Here is a 15055-nt window from a genome sequence, read left to right on the forward strand (position 1 = left end):
TGTTTTTTTCCCCCACTTTCATCATATTATTTTTGTGAATATTACTTTTCCCAGTTAATCTTTCATATTTTCTTTTTTTAAAAAGATCTTATTTGTTTGATGGAGGGAGACACAGCGAGAGAGGGAACATAAGCGGGGGGAGTGGGAGAGGGAGAAATAAGCTTCCTGCCGAGCAGGGAGCCCGATGCGGGGCTCGATCCCAGGACTCTGGGATCATGACCTGAGCCGAAGGCAGATGCCTAAGGACTGAGCCAACCAGGCACCCATATTTTCTAAAGATGGGTTTAGGATATATCTCTTTATTTCATTTATACATTCATTCCTTAACGAATTAAATCCAAGAATACACATTGTGCCAGGCATTGATGATAAAGGAGAAAACAGGACAGACCTACTCTGCACCCACATGGAACTTATAGTTTAGTAGGGAAGTCATTAACATATCATTATGAGTTCAAGTGTCACAACAGATGAAGTAGAGACCACTGTATTTAAGAGAATGACCACAAAGCCCAATCTTGTAGGCGAGGAAATGCCTCCCTAAAGAAGGAGCATCTAACCTGAGACTTGGTTGTATGAGTGGGAATTAGTTTAGCAAAATTCTGGAAATACAGCACGTTCAGAGGTTACTTAGTGCTTAATAGGTGCTTTTTTGTTGCTGTGCCTCTAAGTGTCAAAGTAAAGAGCTTTATTTACTATTTTTAAATATTTCTCCTTCTGTAGACTCAGCATCCTAGTTTAAAAATCTTCCCATCCCAAGATTTTAAATAGTTATTAAACAGATTTTAATTTTCCCGTTCCAAGACTTTGAACAGTTCCTCCCATTCTTTTTAGAAGTCATGTGTCAGTATGAGTGTGTGTGTTTTGTCAGTCCCCAGTAATAAAGCAGTTCATGTCCAACAATAGGCTAATAATGTTGGATGTTAATTTGAAGGGCATCCTAATGTTCACAGTGAATCTGAATGTTCGGAAAACATGTCCTTGAGATTTACACTGTTTAATTTATAAGGTCAGCCCTAGGAAAGACACAGTCCTGCAATCAAATATGTGTTCACACTTGTAGTGAGTGTTTCTGGCTCCTCTGATGTTAGCTGCATGCTAATTTATTTCTGGGCTAGCAGACATTAGCTTCCTCCTGAGCTTTGCTAGTGTGCATATACATTTGTTAGGTGGTATAAAAATTAGGTGATCCATTCTATTTTTGAAAGAGGAGGCTTTCCTTAATCATGAGGAAATTAGGTACACCACACCATACCACACGCACGTGCGTGCACGCACTTATACACACTGATACATCTGGATACCAGATCACTTGCATGAGTGGCTTTTTTTGAGGAAGCTGAGGCTGTTGCTTGAAAATGTGTCTGGAAAAAGAGTTTTTTGTTTTTTTTTTAAGATTTTATTTTTATTTATTTGACAGAGATCACAAGTAGGCAGAGAGGCAGGCAGAGAGAGAGAGAGGAGGAAGCAGGCTTCCCGCTGAGCAGAGAGCACCATGCAGGGCTCGATCCCAGGACCCTGAGATCATGACCTGAGCCGAAGGCAGAGGCTCAACCCACTGAGCCACCCAGGCGCCCCTGGAAAAAGAGTTTCTATATGATTTGGTTAAACAAAAAATCTCCCAGGATCTAAAAGTATGAATAAAAATTTTACTGAAAAATTTGAGATTTTAGTTCATAGTAATGAAAATAAGCTCTTGAGGGAAGAAACTAGTCTCTTCTTCTTCACTGCCATATCTACAGAAGTGCCAGAATGGCTATTAAGTGCTCAGTGACTATATCTTTAAGTAAATGAAGTGCCTGTGATTTTTTGACTTTGCAGTCGTTAAGGATAAGCCAAGATCTCCATGGGAAGTTACAGTTTAATCTCAGACTACTAGATGGTCTTGAAACCCTTCTGAAGATTTAGGGCTCCACACCAAATGACAATTGTCTGTGCATTCTTTCAGCATTTTTTTAGATGAGAAAACTGAGCAGAACTTGTTCCTAGGGCATTAAAATCCTCCTGCACGTTTTTTAAAAAAAATTTTATTTATGGGGTGACGGGGTGGCTCAGTCATTAAGTGTCTGCCTTCAACTCAGGTTGTGGTCCTGCTCAGCAGGAAGCTTGCTTCTTCCTCTCCTACTCTCACTGCTTGTATTCCCTCTCTTGCTGTGTCTCTCTCTGTCAAATAAACAAAGTAAAAAATAAATAAAGATTTTATTTATATATTAGAGAGAGAAAATGAGCATGAATTGGGGAAAAGGGGCAGAGGGCCAGAGAGAAGCAGACTCCCTGCTGAGCAGGGAGCCTGAGACCTAGTTCAGTCCCAGGACCCCAGGATCATGACCTGAGCCGAAGGCAGAGGCTTAACCAACTGAGCCACCCAAGAGCCCCATTCCTGAATTTGTTTTTAAAACCTGCTGTAATTCATGTGGTCCTGGATTAGGGTACTGAATAGTTTTTCTCTGATCGGTTTATGAGTTCTTGTAGAAATATTTGCAATTTGGAGACTTACACTTTGAGAAACCTACTGAAAGTTGAACAGCAGTGGATGTTCTAGGTATGTGAAAGGAGATAGTCCTATGGATGCTGAAAACTTATTCTGCTCTCAAATTATTTTCCCCACATGTTACATTTTGAAGACAGTATAAGAGGATAAATTTATCATATCACAAGAATATTTTTCTGATTAAATTTATATTTATTTTTATTATACATGTTGGGAAACTTTCTCCATAATTCTGTTATAACTAGGGAATATTCTAAGCTTTTGAGTGCTTTATGTATAAGACTTATGGTGTAGTAAAAAGGTAGCAGAAGCTAAGATCGATGAAATATGTGGAATCAGGTAGTGATAAAAATACTAGAGCTGAGAAGCAGGAAAGTTGATTGAGATTTATGAGTGAAAACCTTGGTGTAGATTCCACTCAGTTGGAATTTTCAAGAAGAATCAGGTTTAATCTTGGTTGAACTGCAAACATTATTCAGTCAGTAACTGGAACTTAGTCAGTTCTCTTAATGTTTCATTTTTACTTATGTTACTGCTAGCTCATATTTGATTGTGTTCTACTCCTGAATTTGTTTCCCACATTCTTTTCCTTTAATTATTTATTACTTAATTAAATAGTGTACCCCTTCTCTTAATTGATTACCTACCATTCTCCTCATCAAAAATTTCTGTGGTATAACTTAGTTTCTGGAGTAAGTAGGAGTACTCTCTCCTCACAAAACATCTAGAGTAGATAAAACATATTTTTCAAGGCCTTGCTGGACTTCTGTGAATTAGAGAAATTTCTGAAGCTTTTCTCGTCTTCCCTTCACCAAGAGTGGACTAAACCCAGACTGGGGAGAAGTGAATATTAAGCAGGGCGTGTGAGGTTGCACTGAGGCAAATACCAGTATTGATGTAAGTCAGTCAGGATACTACAGCGGAGTCCCTGAGAGCGAGAGGCTGCTGAATATGTTTCACGTTAAGCTGGACCTTCAAGGTGGCAAAAGTGGTGCCAAGTTTATTGCCTCCTTCTGACTTCTGTCAGAAATAAACACACAGTTGTCTATATGAAATACTCTTAATTTTCACCTCCGTGGTATCTGTGGCCGAAGATCAACCTTAGATGAGCTCATTATTATAGAAGTTAACCATACAGGAAGGGATTTATGCCATTCTATGGGAAATCAGGAAATGCAAATAATGCATTTAGATACCCAGGAAGATGATAAGTGACAAGAGTATATTTTTAGTTGTAAGAAAGTTATAAAATATAATACTTTTCAGTTATAAAAAATAAGTGTTTTAAAGAAATGAAAATCAGATTTACAAATTGACCCAACTCCATAAGACTATAAAGGACTAGAAATGTTCAAAAAAAGAAAGAAATAGTATTTTTTGAATTGAAAATATAATTATTGAAACTTAAAACATGGGTAGGTTCAATAACGGATTGGCAAGTGATAGAAGGTAAATGAATTAATCACAAGTTAAAGCTGAAGACATTAGCTGAAATATTTAAAAGAGGGGAAGGGGGTGGAAAGTATCAAAAGTAGACAGTAGGTTATAGAAACATAACAAGCTGTTTTAACCTGCATCTAATTAGAGTCCTAGGAGAAAAGAATATAAAGAATGGAAGATAAGCAAAAATTATTTAAGGAGATAATGGCAGATTTCTAGAACTGAAAGATGAAAGACATAAGCACACAGATACAGAAAAGCATAGCTTATACTAAACAGGGATATATGCAAATAAATTCAGTCATAGACATGTAGTAGTAAAAATTAAAATGCCAGAGAGGTTCTTTTAGAGCCCCTAGAGAGAAATAACATATCAACTAATAGAAAAGACAATTAGGTTGACAGCAGACTTTAACAGCAAAATGGAAACCAGTATAGGGAGGAATTCTGTGTAAGATTTTGAAGAAAAAACAAAACACAAAATAGTCAACTTAGAATTGCCTGCCTGTGAAAACAATTTTCCAAGAAAAAGCAAAGAGATTTTCAGATAAGCAAAGACCAGGGAACTCTGGGTAAATCTAAACAACTATAGTCTGCCTTATGTATACAATTAAAAGGAGATAGACTAAGGTGTTGGGTAAAACAATCGTGTAAGTTTGTAGGGGAAATTAACAGAAGTAAGGTGCTTTAAAGCCCTTGAATTGTCTGGAGTTAGTGAGTTACAGTTTTGCTCTGCATACTTAGGAATGCTTAAGGATAACCAGTGGAAGGATAGGAAATGGGTATGTAACTTCTGAAGCTATTGAGAAGAGTGGAACAACAAAATAAAATTCTGTTTTCTTAAGAAATAGCAAGAGAGGATACATAGGAAAAATGTATAAATGGATAAATAGAATAGTAAAAGTAATATGGTTTAAAAAAACAAAAGACCAGCTATCAAAAATCTTAATGAATCTGGGTAGTTTAAACTTTCTACTTAAATAAGGTATTGTCACACTTAATAAAAAAGAAAATTCGACTCTAAGCTGTTTACATAAGATGCACACTTAAAATATAAGTCTATGGAGAGTTTGTAACAAAAGAATAGACAGGGTTGCCTCAGTGGCTCAGTTGATGGAGCATCTGCCTTCAGCTCAGGTCATGATCCCAGGGTCCTGGGATGGAGCCCCACATGAGGCTCCCTGCTCAGTGGGAAGCCCGTTTCTCCCTCTGCCTGCCACTCCTCCTGCTTGTGCTCTCTCTTTCTCTCTCTGTCCAAAAAAAAAAAAAAAAAAAAAAAAATCTCTAAAAAAAAAAAATAGACTTGGGTTATAGGCAATATAAATCAAAGGAATATTGAGATAACATTATTAATCTCATACAGTTTAGATTTTAAGACAAAAAGCATAGGAGGAAAAGGTCAATATGTAATGATAAGAGGTTCAGTTCTTAAGGGAGAGATAACAATTCTAAATATATAAAATATAAACAAATCTATATGTAAAACAAAAATTGACAACTGCAGGGAAAATAGGACAAACCGCAATCACAGTGGTAGATTTTTAGCAACTTTCTTACTAAAGGTTGAACAGAAAAAATTTTCAAAATATGAAAGATCAGAACAACAAATTAACAAACTTGATTTAATAAAAATATGTAGATTGTGGGGTACCTGGGTGACTCAATGGGTTAAGGCCTCTCTGCCTTTGGCTCAGGTCATGATCCCAGGGTCCTGGGATTGAGCCCTGCATCGGGCTCCCTGCTCAGCTGGGAGCCTGCTTCCTCCTCTTCCTCTGCCTACTTGTGATCTCTGTCTGTCAAATAAATAAATAAAATCTTTAAAAAAATGTCGATTGTGCATCTATCATTTTAGAGAATTCACATGCTTTTCAAGCAGATATAAAATACTTAGAAAAATTGACATATTTTCAGCCAAAAAGAAACAGATTTCAGAATGAAGTATCATACAGAACGTATCCTTTGACTCAGTGTAATTATCTTGGATCTCAGTAACGAGAGGGTAAGGCTAGATGAAGTTATACGAGGCAAATACAAAAAAAAAGGAGGTCACTTCATTGCAGAAAACATAGATGTTAAAAAATTACAAATGGTAAAAATGGCCAATACAGGGGCGCCTGGGTGGCTCAGTGGGTTAAAGCCTCTGCCTTCGGCTCAGGTCATGATCCCAGGGTCCTGGGATCGAGCCCCGCATGGGGCTCTCTGCTCGGTGGGGAGCCTGCTTCCTTCTCTCTCTCTGCCTGCCTCTCTGCCTACTTGTGATCTCTCTCTCTCTCTCTCTCTCTGTCAAATAAATAAATAAATAAAATCTTAAAAAAAAATGGCCAATACACGTTACTGTGTAAAGGGGATTGGCTAATTCTGTCCATATCATCTGCTCATATTCCCAACAGAAGCATAATCACACTCCTCGGAGGAAAATTTCTTTCATGGATACACTTGGAAACCTGTGCAAAAATGTTCATAGTAGTGGTTTTTGCAAGCAGGTCAACCAAAACAAAAATGAAGATAAAAGCATTAGGGGCGCCTGGTGGCTCGGTTAAGCATCAGACTCTTGATTCCACCTCAGTTCATGATTTCAGGGTTGTGAGACTGAGCCCTGTGTCAGACTCCATGCTGGGTGTGGAGATTAGGATTCTTCTCTTCCTCTCCTTCTGCCCTCCCACCCTACTTGCACACACACATGCTCTCTCCCTGTCAAAAAACAAAATAACAACCAAAAAAAAAAAAACCCAGAAAAATACCAACTAATAGTATATAGCTATTGGCATTAAATAATTTGTAGATTTTTATATAGTAGAATATTACACAGTAGTGAATTTGAATAAATGACTGTTGAATACCACATGGATGAATCTTATAAGTACAATTTTGGCTGAATAAAATTAAAGATGATTTGTAGCTGCATACCATTTTATGTGACTTCATAAACTAGCAAAACCAAACATATATATATTCATTATATGGGTGTGTTTGTGTATTCCCATATATACCATATATATTCATATCCATTTATGTACATATATGGAACTATACCATGAATATAATTTTCTCTATATCATCTGTCTCTCTCTCTCTCTTTATATATATACACACATACATGGATCTCTCTGCATTTCTCTGTATATGTATATACACAAAGACACATAGATAGATATCATCATAGTCCATGATTACATTCCAGTTTTTATTTTTTGTAAACCTAAATACGAATGTGTATATATATATGTATTTAAACATACACACATATACGTAGACTGTGTTATGACTAACATTATATGATAACATTTTAAAATGAAAATGGAACATCAATTTTCATCAATCCAATAAATATTTGAATAAAGGCTCAATCCCTCTTATGAGTAAGTAACTACTTAAAAATCATTAATGTTATCATTGTCTACCTGCTAGTTATCTAGAATGTGAAGAAAATGGACATATTTTTGGTAGTATATGTGATGACAAGCATCTGTCCTTTTGGAGATTTGTGAATGCATTTAAAATTGTTTAACGAGTGTTCGAATCTTTTAGACATAAAATACGTAACTCTGGTCGAAGGAAATAACTTTGGATACCGTAGCTGGTCAAATTAAGGTAGCTACTGTTCAGTCTCTGCCTTAGCAGAGCACAGAAAGGAGCATGGACTGTGTGCTCTGCTAATTCTAAAGAACAGATTTTATGATAAGTACTTAATTATCAACACTTCTGAAAAAGCCAAGTACATCGTGCATTAGCACAGAGTTTCTCAAAAGGTGAGTGCCACGACAGTTCCATTTGTGTACGTTAGATGACATGTTCTTTTAAACAATACCTAACAAATCAGTGGCCTGTAATTCCTTGAAATGGACCTAATAGTTCAAGTTGAGAATTCCCATCGTGAGACACATTACCCAGGATATTATAGTCCTTAAAGAAAATAACTCACAGTCAGCACTACCTTTATTTGTATATGTTATTACCATTTCAGAGTTGATGGTCCTGAAGACTTTGTACAAGAACTATGATCAATTCCTTGGATAAAGTTTAGCCATGATTTCTATTTCATGTCAATTTATAGAAATCATTTCCCAAGTGTTACTTGCTTTCTGTTTTATGGGGAGGTTGGTCTCCCTTGAACACTTAGTCAGGGATATCTTCTTTTTGGAAGTGAATCAGTGAATCAGAAGTTGAGATTTTTCAGATATGACATTAGTTGTATTTTCTTTTATTTTGTTTATTTTCACTTGAAAATGAAATGACCCTTACACTCCCCTTAAGAAAACCAGTTACTCCAAAGGAGTAAACACCAATCAGATGATTTCAGCTTTAAAAATGCAAGTAGAGTGGATTGCATGGAATCTTCCTCACAGGTCAGTTTATCTTACATTTTGCAGACTGCTCCTCTGCACTTAACTAAGGCTGAATATTATTGCAGTTCCAGTTTCTAAAATTGATCGATCTGGTTATTCACCCGTAATTCCTTTTTTGTCTTTGTCCCTCAGATACTCTCTTTGCCTGCTCTTAATCCCTCATTCTGCAGTGTTCGTAATCTCGAGTGTAGCGTATGAGAGGCCTTGATACCAGCAAAGTGTATATTACAAAATGACTAACTATTAGATACCAGATCTTGGATCTATATTTAAATCAAATCACTGTCATTTACTCTTTTTCTGTGGTAGTTTGTCTTTAGGTGTTCAAGTCTACAATTACCCCAAAAATACCCTTCGAAGTCTAATTGATTAGTATTTATGATCTACTCATTTACTTCCATGCTCTGTTTAGTCACTGAAGAAGAACCAGATTTCAGAGGTTAAGAAGTACAGCTGTTTGGTAGAGGATGGCTTTTCTTTTTCTTTTTCTTTTTCTTTTCTTTCTTTCTTTTTTTTTTTTTTAAGATTTTTATTTATTTATTTGACAGACAGAAATCACAGAGATCACAAGTAGGCAGAGAGGCAGGAAGAGAGAGAGAGAGGAGGAAGCAGGCTCCCCGCTGAGCAGAGAGCCAGATGTGGGGCTCGATCCCAGGACTCTGAGATCATGACCCAAGCCGAAGGCAGAGGTTTTAACCCACTAAGCCACCCAGGCGCCCCGAGGATGGCTTTTCAAATGCTGGCAGAAATCTCTGGGAGTTTACATTTAGAGGAGAAAAAGCATCACTCAGATCTGACTTCACATATACTGGGCTGGTTTATTATGAAAATAGAAATATAGAAGTTTTATCAGAGTAAGTGTAATGATAGAGTAGCATCATTGAGCTGATCTTTTTCTAGGATCTAGAAAACCACAGCCTTTTATGAATTTTGGAAATGTGTAATCTCTGCTAATGAAGGAAACATTACTTCTCAGGCCACTGTCCATTGAAATATGGATGAAACTGAAATAAATGCATTTTAATAGCACATGAAAATTCTGTTAAGTAGGATAAGAAATAAAACATCTTTTTTCACAGAAATTTTAAGTCACTTGAATTAAGTACAATTTGGTCTTCTGTTAGTCAGCTTGTAGTTTTCTCTGAAGGCAAGGGATGACTTAGCTTTTCTATCAAATTTCTCTGATTCATGTCCTTGTTGTCTAAAATATTACACGAGACATGCTGATTTTGTGTGAATATATCCTAAATATTGCATGGGACATACTTACACTAAAATAATTGTTTTTTTTTTTACACTGACCTTCAAATCATCATTCTGTGTTTTGATCTGGCAATCCTGTGCTAGGGGGACGTACGAAATGACATCTTTTTTGCCTAGGTAGCACGAGGAGAGTGTTTGCTATGCATTTGGCAGGAGAACATAGAATTTAAATTAATGCAGAGCACGTATGTATTTATATTAAGAAGAAGTTTGGCTAAATGTAGCCAGAAGTTCTAGGAGTTTTTAAATAATAAAGAGTTTATTCAGAAAAGCCACTCAAATATACCGTCTATGAAATATCTGTGTATTTCTCCTAAATATTTCTTTGCTGCTTTCTGATTCTACACATTAAATCCAGCGCCCTGAACATCCGCAGAGCTGTGGTGGTTTATCCCTTTGGTTATTAAGTATATATTTACTATTGGTTGATCTGGGTGGGAGTGGGTTCAGGGATGTGTGAACATTGATCTTGATCTTAAGGCAATTACCGTAAACTAGGACATAAGCACGATTTTAATAAAAGGCAATGTGGAAGAAGTCCTCAGAAGAAAACACATTTGGAATAGCTCAGAGGGTTTTAGGCCTAGTCTAGGGTTGAATCATTTGGGAAGTTTGTATGGGTGAACGTGTGGATCTTGGGAGATGCAAGGAAGATTCCCTTGAACTTCTTTGAGGTTTTCCAATTAATGCTGATAAAATGAAAATCATTTTATAGGTCAGAGGCAAGTCCAAACTAATGTATTTTCACAGTGACCAAACTTGTATTCTTCTGTAATGTTTCTTATACTAGGGATTAAAATCACATATTCAGTAATTATTGAGAGAATGACACACCTAAGAGAATATATGCGCACCTTTCAGGAACTCCTAAATCAGCTAGTAACATGTCCGCTCCCAGCAGCACCCACAGAAGAGGACCTGGGGACAAGTGCTGAAGACCGTGTCATGTCCTCCGCATTCTATGTGAATTGACTTGTCTAGGCTTCAGATTCTTATCCCATGGAGCAGGGATGGGAATACGTACTTTGTGTGATTGTTGAGGAATAAGGTATATAAATGGCCTAGCCCTAAAAATAGTGAAAGATAATTCCCAAACAATGAAATTAAAAAAAAAAAAAAGATGAATTCTTGTTTGGGGATTATGATTGACAATGGTATAGTTGTAGTTTTAGCTTCCAAAGCTGTTAGTGTTGACTCTCAGAGGTATGTAATGTGTGTGCTTTACGAGGGAAGACCGTGTTACTCATCATAAAGAATTCATTTAAAAATGTTCTGTCAAGTGCTATGAGTTTGTTTCATACTAATTAATATCCATCTTGAAGTTCTTTCTGGCCATGGCTTCATGATTCTTGCTATTTACGGTGTGGTCTGGGGACCAACAGCTTCAGAATCATCTGGGATCTTATAAGAAATACCGAATATTGAGAACCACCCCAGACTTTCAGAATCGGAATCTGGATTTTAGCAAGATTTCCAGGTGATTCCTATGCATGTTAGAATTGGAGGAACACTGCTCTAGATTTTTTTTAGTGTATGTTATTAAACAGTTTATGTACCTCTCAGCTTTTGAAAGCGGAGTAATGTCTTTTTAACATATTTTCTATCATTTATTTAAGACTGATACTACAGGGAGAAAGAATCCCTTCCGGTCTCTAGAGTCCTATGTAGCAAATTGCCTTTTCTGCTTCACCTACTTGTGTTCAATGGCCTGAAAGATTGAGCAGTTTAGCAGTTTACTGCTTAATTGTCAAGCTTTGCTCTCTTTTCATTAACAGTTGTTACACCCAGAATCTTGTGATTCTGAATAACAAAGCTGGTAAGGGCATTACCTGTGTTGCATTACAGTCTGGAGGGGGTGGGGAATGCCTTGTGAGTGTGTTCCTTACATCGTTTAGAACCACAATATATCTAATAATGGAGTTCATAGATTGTGGCCCCTGCATGGGTGTCACCTGGGGAATCTTGTTAAAAATTCAGATTCTCACGTTCTCCCCCAGAGATCCTGATGGAGTCGGGCAACAGGAGGCACCTTGGACTCTGTATACCTACAAAACTCGGCATGTTTTGCAGACCATTACTGTAGTCAGTGTCTTCTGCTGCCAGATGATCAGTTTGCCTTCCTCTCGTGTTTTCATTTTCCATATTGTCAGTGGTTTCACTCTTTTCTGTATAAAGTTAAAAATTTTGGCTGCCAAGAATCAAAAAATAGAACGTTGATCTGGAAGGTAGAAGCCCTGTCTTCCTGACTCGATGTAGATTCAAGGGACAAGTCACCATTCTCCATTTTACTTATCTGTAAAATGGGCTTTCTACTTCAGTGAAAGGTGAGATCAGTTATGTGTGAATGCTTTGAACTCTTCAAAAGAAAAGGTGTGTGAGTTGAGCTTATTATTACAACTTTATTTTAATATCTTTCCTGTTAAAATATGTTTTCCTTTTCACTGTAAAACCTGGTTCTCACCAAGAACTTAGCTCTGCAGTTTTGGAGGGAGAGCAGTGTTTGTTTTTGTTTTGCTTTGCTTTATGTTCATCCCTACTGATCTCTGATGGTTCTTCAGCACCTGTGTCAAGGATGGTTTTGCCTTGAACAGTCAGATCAGGAGCTCCTCTGTGGGGCAGATCAGAACAGCTCTTACTGAGACCTGTCTGTCCATTGGGACAGGAACTTGGAATCAGAGAACGCCTAGAAGCCCCTGACACCTTACCTGAGTGTGATACTTTGTGAGGAATTCAGTGCCTGGGCAGGGACCCAAGGCCTTTGTATTTTTAAGAGTCATTGGTAAGGGTTGCATGTGTTGTCTTTATTTAGTGGAGGGATAGGATGACTCAGGGACATTTCTAGATTGCAGAATAAGTCGATATTGAAGGCATGTAATCTGAATTACTGAGATGTATTACTAGATATATCATGATTCTAAACTACCTTAATGAATACACTCAAGGCATCTCCACCTCCCAAGACTTTAATAAAATATAGGTAATGCCTTTTTCTATTTTTTGTGATTCAGAATCTTAAGATTCTGGGTCTATTAATAACAAGAGTAAAGCTAGACAATTAAGCAAAATTCCTCATTTCTTCAAGCTTGAATGCCACTAGGTGAAGCGGAAAAGTCGTAGAATATATTCTACCTGTCAGTGTCTTAAACCAAAGGGTCTTCCAGGAAATCAACTTGGTTTTAAGAACAGTGTTCCTCACGGTTAAGATACATAGGGGAATGGAAAAGGATGATACCAAAGTGCTGCTAGTTTGTAGGTTTAAACTCCTTTGCACAAAGAGCACAGAATGCAGATTCACACAGGAGAGAGGGGCTTTATTTAATTTGAGGATTTATACTGGGGGATCCTTACATATTTACTTACCTACTCTAGCTGTTGTTTACTTAACATTCATAAGAACCTATCAAGAGGCACTGCCATTTTCATTTTGCAGATGAAGACATTGAGGCAAGTTTTGTAAATTATTTGAAGTCACACACACAGTAAAATACAGAGCCAAGACTGAAATTCAGGCGCTCTCAGAGTCTACACTCTTCAATGCTCCCATTAGAACTGAAATTCTGCTATTTTAAAATATTTTGTTGCAACGTACCCTAGGAAGTTGTATTTCTTCTGTTGGGCATTGGTTGGGCATTCTGTTGGGCATTGGTACTCCTTCCTGTTGCCGTAGAATTGTCTTTATTTCTTGAAGTACGTTCACTGCAATTGTGCAATTGGAATTTTTTATACTCTTAGTCTTTTGATTTTGTATAAAAGACCAGTTTGGGTAGAAGGAGCAGTGGCAATTGATAGTCTTACTTTATTAGGAGGGATTCCCCTCAGAGGTTTGAAACAGAGACCCCATCGTGTCAAGGAAACCATAAATTTAGTGCCATAGTGGGCAGTGAACTCATTAGAACTGTCTAGGGGTGAAGGTTGATCAGAGCTGGAAAATGTGCTTCCTGAAGCTTGTTTGTTTAATTTGCATGCCTCAATAGATTATGTGACATATCTTCAGGAGGGTATTTCCTGGGTATGTTTTGATCTTTAACCATTCTGATAAATCCATTTTCCTCCGTGATAATTGAATCTCGTAGACATAGCAATTTTTTGTGAGGTTAGGAGTTTATCTCTCATTGGAGATATTCAAACATAGTTTTGCTGGGATGGATATTTATTTGAAGTTCCCATAGGTTCTAGGCCCTAGGGTTTGAGTCTTGTCTTTTGAACTTTGTGATCTGAATCCTGTTGGGGGATTTTCTGGCCTTGAACTTGGGGCAAGATTCTTACTCTTGGTCATAGACATCTTCTTCTCAAGGGTTAGGCTCCTTTCACTTGAGGAAATTAATTTTAATATTATATTTTTATGGTCGACTCATCCTTAAATTATTTACCTTTGTTGTATTTCCTTTTGCTTATCTTTAATACTTAAACAGTGAAGAAAAATAGGAGACAAGATAGAAAACAATCTTCTGTAAAAAGTGAAAGTTAAATTTCCATATTTATTCAACCAAATGTAAGCTGTTAATGATAAGATAATTTTGTACTGCATTAAGTACTCTCGACAAATACTGAGATTTTGTTACATATCATAGTACCTTTGACTTTTGCTTCCTTAAAATACGAACATTCTTTTGGATTTTCAGCCATCAGATCTCATAAAGGAATGAAGTTACCGAGTACAGAAACCGTTAAGGTCCCAGGTGACTAAAACATATGTTTAACGATGCTCCTTCTGTGCCTGTAACTTTGCAATTGCTTCCGTTAACCTCTGAAGATACCTATCTGCCTCTTATCCTGGTCTACAAGGCTCTAGATCACCCTTCTAGCTTGTTGATTGACATGCTTCCTCTTACTTATTCCTCTAAAGCAGCAGTGACCTCTGTTCAGTATTTCAGACTTGCTAGAATGGGCCTTCTCCCCCTTCCTCCTCTTCCAACAAGAATAGCTCCTTTTCATCCATTGGTTTTTCTCTCCCTCAGAAAGGCCTTCCTGGCTGCCCTGCGCACCCCATCAACCCCATTACCATCCCATCCATAAAAGTTCTTAGCACATACCACTCTTTATATTTATTTATAATCTAATGGGAGGGTCGCCCTTCCTGACTAGACTCTAAACACCAGGTGGACAAAGACTGGGTTTCTTCTGCATCCCCCAGTGTGAACCCAGGGTCTGGCAAAGAAATTTGTGATGATCATCTACACTTACACGTATGTGCACATATGTGGTGGTAGCTTTAAATAATAGTTCTCAAACCTATCTTGTTATTTTAAGTTGGCAACGTATTGCATCAGTGGGGTAGCAAGTGTTCCACATGGAGTTTATTTAGAGAGCAATACAAAGTTTTTATAAGTATGCCTTATTCCAAGTCACTTGTGTTCCTTCCCAGTGTGTCTTTTAGGATACAGTGCCTCTGTTCTTTGTTAATCAAATATTTGTCTTAATATGACAATGTCCCATCTTTAATAGCAGAGGATGCTATGAAATCCAACAATAAGTTCTTTTTGTTTTATGCCTTTTGAGAAGAATACACACGCAC

The 15055-nt window shown here is 37.3% G+C and overlaps 1 protein-coding gene across 3 annotated transcripts in view; it reads left to right on the forward strand.

Moving 5' to 3' along the window:
• TRPS1 (transcriptional repressor GATA binding 1) overlaps positions 1-15055 on the forward strand; it is a 251599-nt gene that overhangs the window by 63532 nt on the left and 173012 nt on the right. The gene's annotated exons all lie outside the window — the stretch shown is intronic.

Source organism: Meles meles, chromosome 1, assembly GCF_922984935.1.
Source record: "Meles meles chromosome 1, mMelMel3.1 paternal haplotype, whole genome shotgun sequence".
Classification (NCBI taxonomy): domain Eukaryota; kingdom Metazoa; phylum Chordata; class Mammalia; order Carnivora; family Mustelidae; genus Meles; species Meles meles.